The sequence below is a fragment of the Budorcas taxicolor genome, chromosome 15 (genome assembly GCF_023091745.1).
Source record: "Budorcas taxicolor isolate Tak-1 chromosome 15, Takin1.1, whole genome shotgun sequence".
Taxonomy (NCBI): Eukaryota; Metazoa; Chordata; class Mammalia; order Artiodactyla; family Bovidae; genus Budorcas; species Budorcas taxicolor.
The window spans coordinates 37,922,644-37,936,674 of NC_068924.1; the positions used below are offsets into that span (position 1 = coordinate 37,922,644).

At 46.0% G+C, this 14,031-nt stretch overlaps 1 protein-coding gene across 1 annotated transcript in view; it reads right to left on the reverse strand.

Moving 5' to 3' along the window:
* Positions 1–14,031, reverse strand: part of SPON1 (spondin 1) — a 310,259-nt gene that overhangs the window by 23,058 nt on the left and 273,170 nt on the right. The gene's annotated exons all lie outside the window — the stretch shown is intronic.

The following is a 14,031-nucleotide window of genomic DNA, read 5'->3' on the forward strand; positions in this document are numbered from 1 at the left end:
GCAGGGACTTGGGTTTGATCCCTGATCTGGGAAGACCCCACATGCTGCGGAGCAACTAAGCCCATGCTCTACGACTGCTAAGCCTGTGTGTTCTAGAGCCACCAGCTACCACAGCTGAAGCCCTCACTCCTGTAGCCTGTGCCCTGCGGCAAGAAGCCACCGCAGTGAGAAGCCTGCGCGCTGCAGCGATGAGTAGCCCTCGCGCCCCACAACTAGAGAAAGCCCACATGCAGTAAGGAAGACCCAGTGCAACCAAATAAATAAAAATAATAATAATTTAAAAAAGTCAACATGGGTGGAGTAAGGGAGCACTAGTTTAGCTGGCTGGCCCTGCAGACATACCTTGTATTACAATGAAACCTTGGTTGTCAAGTTGCAACTAATGACACCTTGATTTTGCCTTCATAGTATATAACTCAGAAATTGTTGAGGCTCTCCGTTAGTGTTTGTTTATGGTACTGGCATTCCATCTGTATCTTTAGAGCCACGGAGGCTCCAAGGATGGTCATCCATGTGTGCAAGCCTTAGAATAGCTTCTTCCTGTCTGTTGTTTCATCTTATGGTTACATACCTTCTGCATGATTGATTGTGTTATCCAATGAAATAAGAGCACAGGAACCATTTGGAAAAATGTATTTGAGAAACTAAACATTTTTCTTTCTTTTTTAAAAAAAATATTTATTTCATTTATTTATTTTGCTGCACCTGGTCTTAGTTGTGGCATATGAGATCTGTTTCCCTGACCAGGGCTCGAACCTGGGCTCCCTCCATCAGGAGTGCAGAGTCTTAGCTGCTGGGCCACCAGGGAAGTCCTTAAATATTTTCCTTAAAGTAGAACCAAAGCTCTTCAGGATTGGAGAGAGTCTGGCCTGTTCACAGCCAAATCCAAGTGCTGTGGATACTTAGTAAATCGGTGGAAAAGCAAAGCCACACCATTTTTTTTTTTTTTTGATGTATGTGTAGAATTCTATAGCATGGATGTTCTCTTATTTAACTGGCATTATTGGTGGATATTTGTTTCTATACATGATGCTCTACTGAACACTTGTGAATGTATTTCTTTCTTTATATGTCATAAACTTCCAAGAATGATCCAACAACAAAGCAAATTGACAATTTTGGTGGCACCTACCAAACTGTCCTCCAAATGTCTGTACCAACCGATACTTCTTCAAGTATATGTGTGCGCCAATGTTTTTACAACTTTGGGCACACTGGATACTATCAATCTTTTTCATCTTTACTAATCCAGCAGGCAGGAAAGTAGCGTGGTTGTGGACATAAGCCCTAGTTATTATACCTGAATTCAAACCCTGATGGCACCATGACTAGCTCTGTGTCCTTTAGTGAGACTGATTTCCTTTAGCTCTCTCATCTCTGAAATGTTGAGTTAAACAGTGTATCTACTGCATAGTGTTATTATGGGGACAAAATGACCTAATTCAAGTAATGTGCTAATCCTATGCCTGTATTAGCATCAGTACTAGTTACTATTCTTATTCTTTTTTTATTTAGATAAAAAATATTTATTTTTATTTATTTGGCTGCACTGGGTCTTAGTTGCAACATGCAGGATCTAGTTCCCTGATCAGGGATCAAACCTGCGTCCCCTGCATTAGTAGAGAGAAGTCTTGGCCACTGGACCACAAGAAAAGTCCCTATTCTTATTCATATTTAGGCCACACTGGTATTAGAACCGATTTGTACCACCTGAGTACAGAGGATGGAGTACCCAGTGACAGCTGCAAAGCCACGAAGCCTCAGGAGAATGTCCCTTATTTAAAGTTTCGTGTAGCTGGGAGAGCCTTGGATGGGGCACTGGGGGACCAGGTATTTTACATTCTGAAGACTGAAGGACCTAAATTCAGAGCAAGTAACCCAAACTTCAGACTTAAATGAAAAACTCCTTTAACAAGTCTCTAAGGCCCAGAAAGGATCTTTCAAGAATCCTTATAGCCCTTATCCATCTCCCACAGGAGCGTTTTCAAACAAAGTATTTCAGGGCACTCACAGTTCACACCTCATCTGCATGATGTTAGCACTTTCCCAGAACTATGCCAATTAAAATAAAAGTCCTCCAAGAAAGGACAGGGTACTCATATCCACCTTCACAGGGATGCGTTCTTTCATTTTGCTTTTGTAAACATACTGATGGTCTTACAGCTGTACTCACACTTCCATCTGCATGAACCAAATGGGAATCACACAGCCTAAATCAGGCCACGGGCTGAGGTCAGGTTTGGAGAAAGGGGGATTTGTGCAGTGTGAAAACAGGTCTGGGACAGGTCAGAGGCAGAAATCACATGGATATCAAGAAATGTCAAGTCTGAGCAGAGCAGACAGGCAGAACGTGGCTCTGGGGGGCCAAGGCCATTTGTCTAAACAAGCCTTACCCCACACTGACCGTCCATGCCCTCCAGAACCAGCTCCGGAAGCAGGAAAGCTTGGTCATCTCATCCATGCTCACAGTAACACGCGAGGCTGTCACCTCCACCTGCATTACTCTTCACCTCCTCTTTGTTCCTATACCTTCCCGGCTCCTATCTTTTGCCTTTGTCTCGCAGTCCTGAACTACAACCTGCTTCTTCATTCTAAGGCCCTCTATGCTCCGGACAGCACTAAAGCTAAGCTTCCTCACCATCGCAGGTCCTGCCCTAGATCAGCAAGAAGAGAAATGGGATGCAATCCATGATCACAGAGGAGAATGAACAGAAACAAGTAGAAACACACAATGACCACAGGAACCTAGTTTCTAGGTGCCAGGCACCTTGCTAATTACCTGATATCTAGTATCTTGTTCCCTAGAGAAGGAAATGGCAACCCAGTCCAGGATTCATGCCTGGAGAAACCCATGGATGGAGGAGCCCGGCAGGCTACTGTCTATGGGGTCACAAAGAGTCAGACATGATTGAAGCAACTTAGCACGCCGTATCTCATTAAATTCTTAGGACACATCTGCAAGGAAGGTATATACTTTTTAATCCTCAGAAACACATTTCTTCAGCCAAATTAGGTACAGGTTAGTCAATGGCAGGTCTAGAGTTCAAACCTCAGCCTGACTCTGGAGACCACGTTTGTCAGCCTGTGAATGCAGGCGGAGGGGGCAGGAGGGCGAGGCTCTCTTGGAAAAGGCCCCACACCTGTCTCTTGCCCCCCACATTCTCCCCTTTCCTCACCCCCCACTGGGCTTCTGCTGTCCTTCAGGGCATGTTCTAACCTACCCTGAGTTCTGAAAATTGCAGCCTCATGGGTGAGGGTGGAGGGGGTGGAGGAAGGATTCTCAAACATTTTCACAATTCTGTTCATGTTAATGCTGTCCTGAGAACTGGTTCTGGCAAAGATGGGGGAGGACAGGGTCCTTGAGTTGGAGAGACACCACTGCTACTAAAGGGAAGGGAAGCTAATGACCCTAAATGCGTTTCCCCATATATCAGCTCACTTCTTAGGAAGACCTTTGGGAATCACTACCATTTCCTTCTGCAGATGAGGAAACTAAGGGCCAGGGAGGTCAAGTGACTTGTAAAGACCATCCAGTGATCGTGGTTCCTATACAGACATGCCTGACTCCAAAGCTCAGACTCTTTCCACTTTCCCTCACGATTCCTCCTCTCTAGCTCCCTCTCACCACCCTACCCACCGCCCCCCGACTTCTGCTTGCTTTTCAGTGAGACCATGGCTGCCCCTGGTTGGTGGTTTTCTCTACAGAGCCCTTGCTGTGAGGCACAGGGTCACCCGATTCCCTCTGAAAGGACAGCACCTGTCATCTTGTGTAAAGATTCAGTGAGCAGTGTTTGGTTCCATTATTTGCCTCTACCCTTTCCCAGAATTTCCACTAACCACCCATAAAAAATATCAGTCCTGATGGCTTCCACCTCTGAGGGGGACTTTTTCATCCTTGCTTGAGTGTCCTCGTGAGGAACAGCAGGAAATGAGCCTTTTTATGAGGCGATAATGGAGCCAGAAGCATCTTTAAAATCAATTGTGCCTAACACGTCCTCCCATCATTTCAACAGGTTCTGGGTTTAGTGGGTCATAAATAAAAACAGACAGCTCACATTCAGTGAGCTCTACAGTTTGCCTGTGGTCTCCTGTGGGCTGTACCATAGTCCTCTGAGGAAGGCAGGCAAGTGGTCCCCCTTTCTCACAGGAAGTGAGTGAGACTCGCCTCTCTCCCTGCCAAAGGTCAGTGCCCAGCTTGTAGCTTCCGTGACCATCTGACACAGCTGCTCACTCCCTCTGCCTTGAAACAGGTTCTGGTCTAGCGCCTGCTGGCTCTTCATTTTCTCCTCACCTCGTTCCTTCTCAGCCTCCTGTGCTGACCCCCTTCATCTTTCTGCAAACACTGAAGTGTCCGCGGCCTCAAGCTCTCTGTGCTCTTCTCTTTTCTAGCCACACTGCCTTAGTGATTTCTCTTGTCCCATGCCTTAAAATATGAGTTATGTATATACTGAAGACTCCCAAACTGTCATCTTCCCCTCATCCCCGCCTCTGAACTCCAGCTTGTATACCAGCTGCCTAACACTTTCATCTGGATGTTGAATTGGTATCTCACATTCAGTGTGTCTGAAACCAAGTTCCTGATCTTCCCCTCCTCAAACCTGTGTGTGTGTGTGTAGTCACTCAGTTGTGTCCAGCTCTTCTGTGACCCCGTGGACAATAGCCCACCAGACTCCTCTGTCCATGGGCTCCTCTAGGCAAGAATACTGGAGTGGGTAGCCATTCCCTTCTCCAGGAGATCTTCCCCACCCAGGCAGCAAACCCAGGTCTCTTGCATTGCAGGCAGATTCTTTACCGTCTGAGCCACCAGTAAAGCTGCCCTCCTCTCCAAATCTGGCTTTTCTCGTTGTAAACATCGCATTGAATGGCAAAGCCATCCTTCTAGTTTATCAACCTTGATGCTTCTCTCACTCCACATCCGATCCTTCAGCACACCTGTCAACTGCACTTCTAAAATGCATCGTTGAGCCAATAACTGTGTGTCATCATCGCTGGAGCAGGGGCCGGACTGCACCTCCCTATGTCCCTGGCACCATCTTGGTCCAAGCCACGTGGCATCATCATTAGCTGGGATTAAATGTGTTGCAACTGCTTCCTGGCTGGTCTCTCTGCCTCTTCCCTCACCCTTGTCCAGGCTCTTCTTCACGCAGTAGCTGCATCATGCTGTTTTTCTGGTCAAAATCCTCTAATGGCATCACGTTGCACAGGAAATGGGGACCTTGGCCATGGCCCCCGTGGCCCCTCATGATCTGCTCTGCCTCCCTGTTACCTCACCAGCTTCCTCTTTTATTACTCCCCCTCTTGCTCACTTTGCTTCAGCCACCTGGATATCTCCTCAGATATGCTAGACACACTTAGCACTTGCAGTGCCCTGAGCCTGGGGAGATGTCCTCTTAGATACTAGAGCACTCATTCCTCTGTCTCCTTCATGTCTTTGCTCAAATGTCACCTTCTCAGTGAGGCCTCTGCTGACCACACTGTTCAAAATAGCAATTCCCTGCCCCTTCCTCAACCTGGCACACTGCTCTCACTTTATCTGATTGTCTTTTCTCCATAACATTTGTTACCATCTGGTATACTAAGATCCCCTAGAGGAGGGCATGGCAACCCACTCCAGTATTCTTGCCTGGAGAATCCCCGTGGACAGAGGAGCCTGGCAGGCTATAGTCCATAGGGCTGCAAAGAGTTTGACACAACTGAAGCGACTTAATGCACACAGTATCCCGTGTATTTTGCTTTCTTACTTTTTATCATGGATCTTCCGCTACTAGAACAGGCATTTTCTATGGGCAAAGGCTTTGTCTATTCTGCTCACTCACTGCTGTACTATCAGTGTTTAGAGTATGCTCAATCTGCTTTTTATTAAAGACTTTTTTTGATGTGGACGACTTTTAAAGTCTTCATTGAGTCTGTTACAATATTGTTTCTGTTTTGTTTTGGGTTTTTAGGGGCACAAGACAAATGGGATCTTAGTTCCCCAACCAGGGATCGAACCCAATCCCCTGCATTGGAAGAGAAGTCTTAACCTTTGGGCCACTAGGGAGGTCCTAGTCTTTGCTGTTTGAATGAGAGGCTATGATTAGGCAGTGTCTGGTGTCTTTTTTAATCCCAGGACTCTATGGCACAGTGCGGAGCTAGAGCTGAGTAAAGTGACACTAACAGACGTGGGCGCTGAGCTAGTGGGCACTGGGTGAGCTGTGGAGAGTGCCAACCAGAGACCTGGCACTAATAAAAGGAAGAGGAAGGGATAGGGCCTCCTTAGGACCCACAGTCAGCTGCAAGGCTCTGAGTCTGCCTCAGATGGACGCTCCAGTGACCTAGGCTGACTGTTTATAAGTGCCGAGAGCCCACCTTGCATCCCGGAAGCTGCTGCCGTCATAAGCTACTGTCTGATCAGCTATTTCAAAGCCAGAGAAGGTATCTGAAGCCCATTAACAGACCTGCAAGAAGGTGATGTGGTTTCACAGAAGCATTTCAAATTCAATTTCTTTTTATTTCTTTTCAAACACAGCCTGTAATTCTGATGGGAAAATTGCATAATGCCCGTTGGAGATAATAATTTTCCTGCAAGATGGTTTTGTGAAAGCAGCTTGGTGTTTCTGACTCAGGAGAGGAAGGGCCCATCAGAGAGAGCCACCTGGGCCTGCCCACTGCCCTTGCACCCACACCTGTCTCTGGCAGGTGTAAGCTCTGAGGACGGGCATCACCCTGATGGACGGGCATGACCTGAGGCAAAGGCCAGCCTTCAGTGTGCCTCTGTTACCACAGGCATCAATTCAGCTTGTTCTTTGGTGACCAAAGTGCCAATCCTGGGCTTAACCTCCCTTCTGGACTTTCATGTATCCTTTAGGATTATGAAAGTCTGCCTCTCCTCCGGTTCAACAGGGAGCTGAAGGGGTAGATGGGGCCTGTCTGTGTTTCCCATCCCAGCCCCTCTTCCCCACCTTCTGCCCTATCTCCAGCACTTAACATTAGTGCTGGGGTTGGAGCGGAGAAGAAAGGGGCCGGGCCAGGGAAGATTCTGACATTAACCAGGGGAGAGCAGGCTGAGCTGGGCTGTCTGCTCCCAACAGGTGGGGGCTCCAAGGAAGTCGGGCTGGAGCCAGGGAGGGAGGAAGAGCCAAGCCAGCACCTGTAAGGCAACCTGTAAGGGCCTTGACCCTAACCCTGCCCCTGGGAGCATCTTGTTGGGGGTGTGTGTGTGTGTCTTAAGTGAAGTGAAAGTGAAGTCGCTCAGTCGTGTCTGACTCTTTGTGACCCCGTGGACGATAGCCTACCAGGTTCCTCCAATCATGGGATTTTCTAGGCAAGAATACTGGAGTGGGTTGCCATTTCCTTCTCTAGGGGATCTTCCTGACCCAGGGATCAAACCCGGTTCTCCCGGATTGCAGGCAGATGCTGTACCCTCTGAGCCACCAGGGAAGCCCAAGGTGCAGCATTTGACATCGCTTGCTCCTCTTCCCTGTCTCCCCCTCCCCACCTTCCTCTGAAGACAGTTCCCATTTAGTCCTGGGAGCCATTATGAGGGCAGGGGCTGGACTGTGTTCCTGTCTGTGTCCCCAGCACTGGCCTGGTCTGGGGAGCTGTACAGGGGATGATTAAGAATGAATAATAGATTAGTTAATTAATTAATTAATGATGAGCTAGAGGAAGCCTCTGGCCTTCACTGCCCTCTTAGGGGCACCCTTGCAAGTTCTACGAACTCGGATGCTGCCGCAGGGCTTCTGAGTAGATAGTGAGGATTCTGCTGACTATGGTGGGGGAGTAAACTGTAGGAGGGCAGGCAGGACCCAGGGAGGCCGGTCAGGTGACACGGGATCATGAGAGAGCAATGGCAGGGGTGGGAAGATGTCAGATGCAAGACATTATTTTAAAGGGAGCAGCAACAGGATCTGCTGGTGGGTTGGACGTGGGGTATAAAACAAAGAGGGGTCAAGGATGACTCTGAGTGGAGGTGTCAAGTAGGCAGTTGGATACGTGAGGCTGGGGTTCAATGGAGTAGTCCAGGCAGGAGGTGAATTTGAAAGTGTGTATAGGTGTTAGTTCTAGAAGGTCTTGTAGGTCATCATAGAACTGTTCAACTTCAGCTTCTTCAGCATTACTGGTTGGAGCACAGACTTAGATTACTGTGATACTGAATGGTTTTCCTTGGAAACGAACAGAGATCATTCTGTTGTTTTTGAGATTGCATCCAAGTACTGCATTTCGGACTCTCTCACTGACTATGAGGGCTACTCCATCTCTTCTAAGGGATTCTTGCCCACAGTCTTAGATATAATGGTCATCTGAGGTGGGAGGGGCGTTCAGGATGGGGAACACATGTACACCTGTGGCAGATTCATGTTGATGTAGGGGAAAACCAATACAATATTGTAAAGTAATTAGCCTCCAATGAAAATAAAGAAATTTATATTAAAAATAAAATTAATTAATTAAAAAAAGATAATGGTCATCTGAATTAAATCCACCCATTCCAGTCCATTTTAGTTGGCTGATTCCTAAAATGTCAGTGTTCAATCTTGCCATCTCCTGTTTGACCACTTCCAATTTGCCTTGATTCATGGACCTAATATTCCGGATTCCTATGCAATATTGTACTTTACAGCATCAGACTTTACTTCCATCACCGGTCACATCCACAACTGCGTATTGTTTTTGCTTTGACTCCGTCTCTTCATTCTTTCTGGAGTTATTTCTCCACTGATCTCCAGTAGCATATTGGGCACCTACCGACCTGGGGAGTTCATCTTTCAGTGTCCTTTCTTTTTGCCTTTCCATTATGTTCATGGGGTTTGCAAGGCAAGAATACTGAAGAGGTTTGCCATTCCCTTATCCAGTGGACCACATTTTGTGAGAACTCTCCACCATGACCTGTCCATCTTGGGTGGCCCTACACGGCATGGCTCATACTTTCATTGAGTTAGATAAGGCTCTGGTCCATGTGATCAGTTTGATTAGTTTTCTGTGATTGTTGTTTTCATTCTGTCTGCCCTCTGATGGAGAAGGATAAGAGGCTTATAGAAGTTTCCTGATGGGAGAGACTGAGTGGGAAATTGGGTCTTGTTCTGATGGGCAGGGCCATACTCAGTAAATCTTTAATCCAATTTTCTGTTGATGGGTAGGGCTGTATTCCCTCCCTGTTGTTTGACCTGAAACCAAAGTATAGTGGAGGTAATGAAGATAATGGCAACCTCCTACAAAAGGTCAGGTGCACGCACTGCCCCAGTCAGTGCCCCCGACCCTGCAGCAGGCCACTGCAGACCCACACCTCTGCCAGAGACTGGAATGCAAAAGTAGGAAGTTGAGAGATACCTGGAGTAACAGGCAAATTTGGCCTTGGAGTACAAAACAAAGCAGGGCAAAGTCTAACAAGGTTTTGTCAAGAGAACACACTGGTCATAGCAAACACCCGCTTCCAACAAAACCAAGAGAAGACAACACATGGACGTCACCAGATGTCAAACTGATATCAGATTGATTATATTCTTTGCAGCCAAAGATGGGGAAGCTCTATACAGTCAGCAAAAAAAAGACTAGGAGCTGACTGTGGCTCAGATCATGAACTCCTTATTTCCAAATTCAGACTTAAATTAAAGAAAGTTTGAAAACCACCAGGCCATTCAGGCATGACCTAAATCAAATCCCTTATTATTATAAAGTTGAAGTGACAAATATATTCACAGAATTAGATCTGAGAGAGTGCCTGAAGATCTATGGATGGAGGTTTGTGACCTTGTACAGGAGGCAGGGATCAAGACCATCCCCAAGAAAAAGAAATGCAAAAAGCCCTCTGAGGAGGCCTTACAAATAGCTGAGAAAAGAAGAGAAGCTAAAGGCAAAGAAGAAAAGGAAAGATATACCCACCTGAATGCAGAGTTCCAAAGAATAGCAAGGAGAGATAAGAAAGCCTTCCTAAGTGATCAATGCAAAGAAATAGTGGAAAACAACAGAGTGGGAAAGACTAGAGATCTCTTCAAGAAAATTAGAGATACCAAGGGAACATTTCATGCAAAGATGGGCACAATAAAGGACAGAAATGGTATGGACCTAACAGAAGCAGATGATATTAAGAAGAAGTGGCAAGAATACACAGAAGAACTATACAAAATGAAAAAAAAAAATACATGATCCAGATAACCATGATGGTGTGATCACTCACCTAGAGCCAGATATCTTGGAATGTGAAGCCATGGGGGCCTTAGGAAGCATCACTACGAACAAAGCTAGTAGAGGTGATGAATTCCAATTGAGCTGTTTCAAATCCTGAAAGATGATGCTGTGAAAGTGCTGCATGCTGCACTCAATATGACAGCAAAATTGGAAAATGCAGCAGTGGCCACAGGACTGGAAAAGGTGTTTTCATTCCAATCCCAAAGAAAGGCGATGCCAGAGAATGCTCAAACTACTGCACAGTTGCACTCGTCTCACACACTAGCAAAGCAATGCTCAAAATTCTCCAAGCCAGGAGATATGAACAGTAATACATGAACCATGAACTTTCTGATGTTCAAGCTGGATTTAGAAAAGGCAGAGGAACCAGAGATCGAATTGCCAACATCCGTTGGATCATTGAAGAAGCAAGAGAGTTCCAGAAAAACATCTACTTCTGCTTTATTGACTACACCAAAGCCTTTGACTGTGTAGATCACAATAAACTGTGGAAAATTCTTAAGGCGATGGGAATACCAGACCACCTGACCTGCCACCTGAGAAATTTATATGCAGGTCAAGAAGCAACTGGGCATGTTAGAACTGGACATGGAAAAACAGACTGGTTCCAAATCGGGAAAGGAATACGTCAAGGCTGTATATTGTCACTCTGCTTATTTAAATTGTATGTAGAGTATATCATGTGAAATGCCAGGCTGGATGAAGCACAAGCTGGAATCAAGGTTGCCAGGAGAAATATCAATAACCTCAGATATTCAGATGACACCACCATTATGGCAGAAAGCAAAGAAGAACTGAAGAACCTCTTGATGAAAGTGAAAGTGGAGAGTGAAAAAGTTGGCTTAAAGCTCAACATTCAGAAAACTAAGATTATGGCATCTGGTCCCATTACTTCATGGCAAATAGATGGGGAAACAGTGGAAACAGTGTCAGACTTAATTTTTCTGGGCTCCAAAATCACTGCAGATGGTGACTGCAGCCATGAAATTAAAAGAAGCTTGCTCCTCAGAAAAAAAGCTATGACCAACCTAGACAACATACTAAAAAACAGAGACATTACTTTGCCAGCAAAGGTCTGTCTAGTCAAAGCTGTGGTTTTTCCAGTGGTCACGTATGGATGTGAGAGTTGGACTATAAAGAAAGCTGAGTGCTGAAGAACTGATGCTTTTGAACTGTGGTGCTGGAGAAGACTTTTGAGAGTCTCTTGGACTGCAAGGAGATTCAACCAGTCCATCCTAAAGGAAATCAGTCCTGAATATTCATTGAAAGGACTGATGCTGAAGCTGAAACTCCAATACTTTGGCCACCTGATTCAAAGAACTGACTCACTAGAAAAGACCCTGATGCTGGGAAAGATTGAAGGCAGGAGGAGAAGGGGATGACAGAGGATGAGATGGTTGGATGGCATGAGTTTGAGTAAGCTCTGGGAATTGGTGATGGATGCGGAAGCCTGGTGTGCTGCAGTCCATGGGGTTGCAAAGATTCGGAGATGACTGAACTGAACTGAACTGGGTATATAGGTGCTTATCAAAGTCAAGAGGCAGAGAACCTGGGCAGTGAGTGTAGATAGACAGAGGGTGGGAAGAGCCAGAGAGGGAACAGCCGGAGAGACAGGGGGATACTAGAACCTGCCCCCAGGGCCTCTTCTGAGCCCTTGTGCTGCCTCCACTGCCCCCACTCACTGCCCCCAGGTGCTTGCAGAGTGTCACCCTGCAGCCAGCCCTGCTACCCTCTCAGTGCTGCCACCACTGCCCCTCTGGTCACTTCTGGAAATTCAACTGAAGAAAGGGCTTCCTTGATAACTCGGTTGGTAAAGAATCCACCTGCAATGCAGGAGACCCTGGTTCGCCTCCTGGGTCAAGAAGATCCCTTGGAGAAGAGATAGGCTACCCACTCCAGTATTCTTGGGCTTCCCTTGTGGCTTAGCTGGTAAAGAATCCACCTGCAATGAGGGAGACCTGGGTTTGATCCCTGGGTTGGGAAGATCCCCTGGAGAAGGGAAAGGCTACCCACTCCAGTATTCTGGCCTGGAGAATTCCATGGACTGTATAGTCCAGGGAGTCGCAAAGAGTTGGACATGACTGAGCGACTTTCACTTCACTTTAGGAAAGACAGTGGAGCCAGCAAGCCCAGACAGCACTTTTCAGAAAGACAGTCAGCTGGAAGGGAGAAATCAAGTAAAACAGCAGTAGCAGGAAGGACATGCAACTGTTCCTTAGAAGATGAGTGATATTAGGGCAATTTGCATGGAGGAGGATATCATCCCATACAACAAGAGAAACTGTTGTTACAGGAGAGAGAGGGGCACTTGTAGGCTTGAGGTCCTTGAAAATAACAATGACCCTATATGCGAAACAGCAAAAAGAGACACAGATAAAAAGAACAGACTTTTGGACTCTGTGGGAGAAGGCAAGGGTGGGATGATTTGAGAGAATAGCACTGAAACATGTATATTACCATATGTGAAATAGATCGCCAGTCCAGGTTTGATGCATGAGACAGGGTGCTCAAAGCTGGTGCACTGGGACAACCCTGAGGGATGGGATGGGGAGGGAGGTGGGAGGGGTTCAGGATGGGAGACACATGCACACCCATGGCTGATTCATGTGAAAGTATGGCAAAAGCCACTACAACACTGTAAAGTAGTTAGCCTCCAATTAAAATAAATAAATTAATTAAAGAATAAATAAAAGCACTAAGAACATAAAAAAAAATAGATTGGAAGAGCTGAGATCCAGACCCAAGATGGAGGGGGCGGTGGCCTTCCAGCCATCTCAGAAGGATGGAGGAGGAAGGCAGTGGACAACAATTACTGATGCTCAATTACAGGCAGTGCTGGGGGCCCAGCATGAGGATTCATTCATCCAGCAAATAACTGCTGAGTCCCTACTCTGCCAGGTTCGGCTCTGAGTGCCAGAGACAGAGCCCTGAACGAGTGAGACACCAATTCAACCCCTGCCCTCATGGAGCTTTCTGACTAGGGCAGGAGGCGGTCCCAAACAAAGGAACAGTGACAGATTGTATGAGACTTGAGTGGCTCCCTGGAGGAAAAAAGTGTGGCGTGGGGGAATGAGAGGGAGGCCGGAGTTGGATGGGGAGGGATGTGGCAATTTTCAGTAGAGATACAGGTGCTAGTGTATATGTCAAGAACCAGGAAAGAACTCTAACAAGACGAAAATATGCCTTACATTCTAAAGTGTGAGAATGAAAGTTTCAGTTGCTCAGTCATATAGGATACTTTGTGACCTCATGGACTGTAGAACACCAAGCTGCTCTGTCCATGGAATTCTCCAAGCAAAAATACTGGAGTGGGTTGCCATTTCCTTCTCCAGGGGATCTTCTCAACCCAGGGATGGAAGCTGGGTCTCCTACATTGCAGGCAGATTCTTTTCCATAAAGTAAGGTCTTCAAAATTAAAATTTAACATAACAATATCATAGGAATTTAGAGAGAGAGAAGCAAAAAAAGAAAACAAAACACATAATCCCTCCCTCCTAACTTAGCAGCTATCATCAATGAGTATATTCATTTTTGTATTTTTGTCATTGTCACATGGTTGAAATCATAGCTCACACACACATTTTCTTTATCCTTGCCATTTCCTTGTATCATGGGAGCCAGACTATTACACAAATAGATTGTTATACAAGCCATTATGTGCCTTGCTTTCTAATATAGTATATTTTAGAGATAATCTCCCCACCAGTATAACTCTTTTAATGATGAGCCCAAAGGCCACATACAAATATAAAAGTAAACATGTATATATTTTGGTATCTTTTTTTTTTTTACACCATTATATAGTATTTTGGGCTCGTTATCTATTTGTATAATAATCTAGTTACCATGTTACAAAGAAATGAT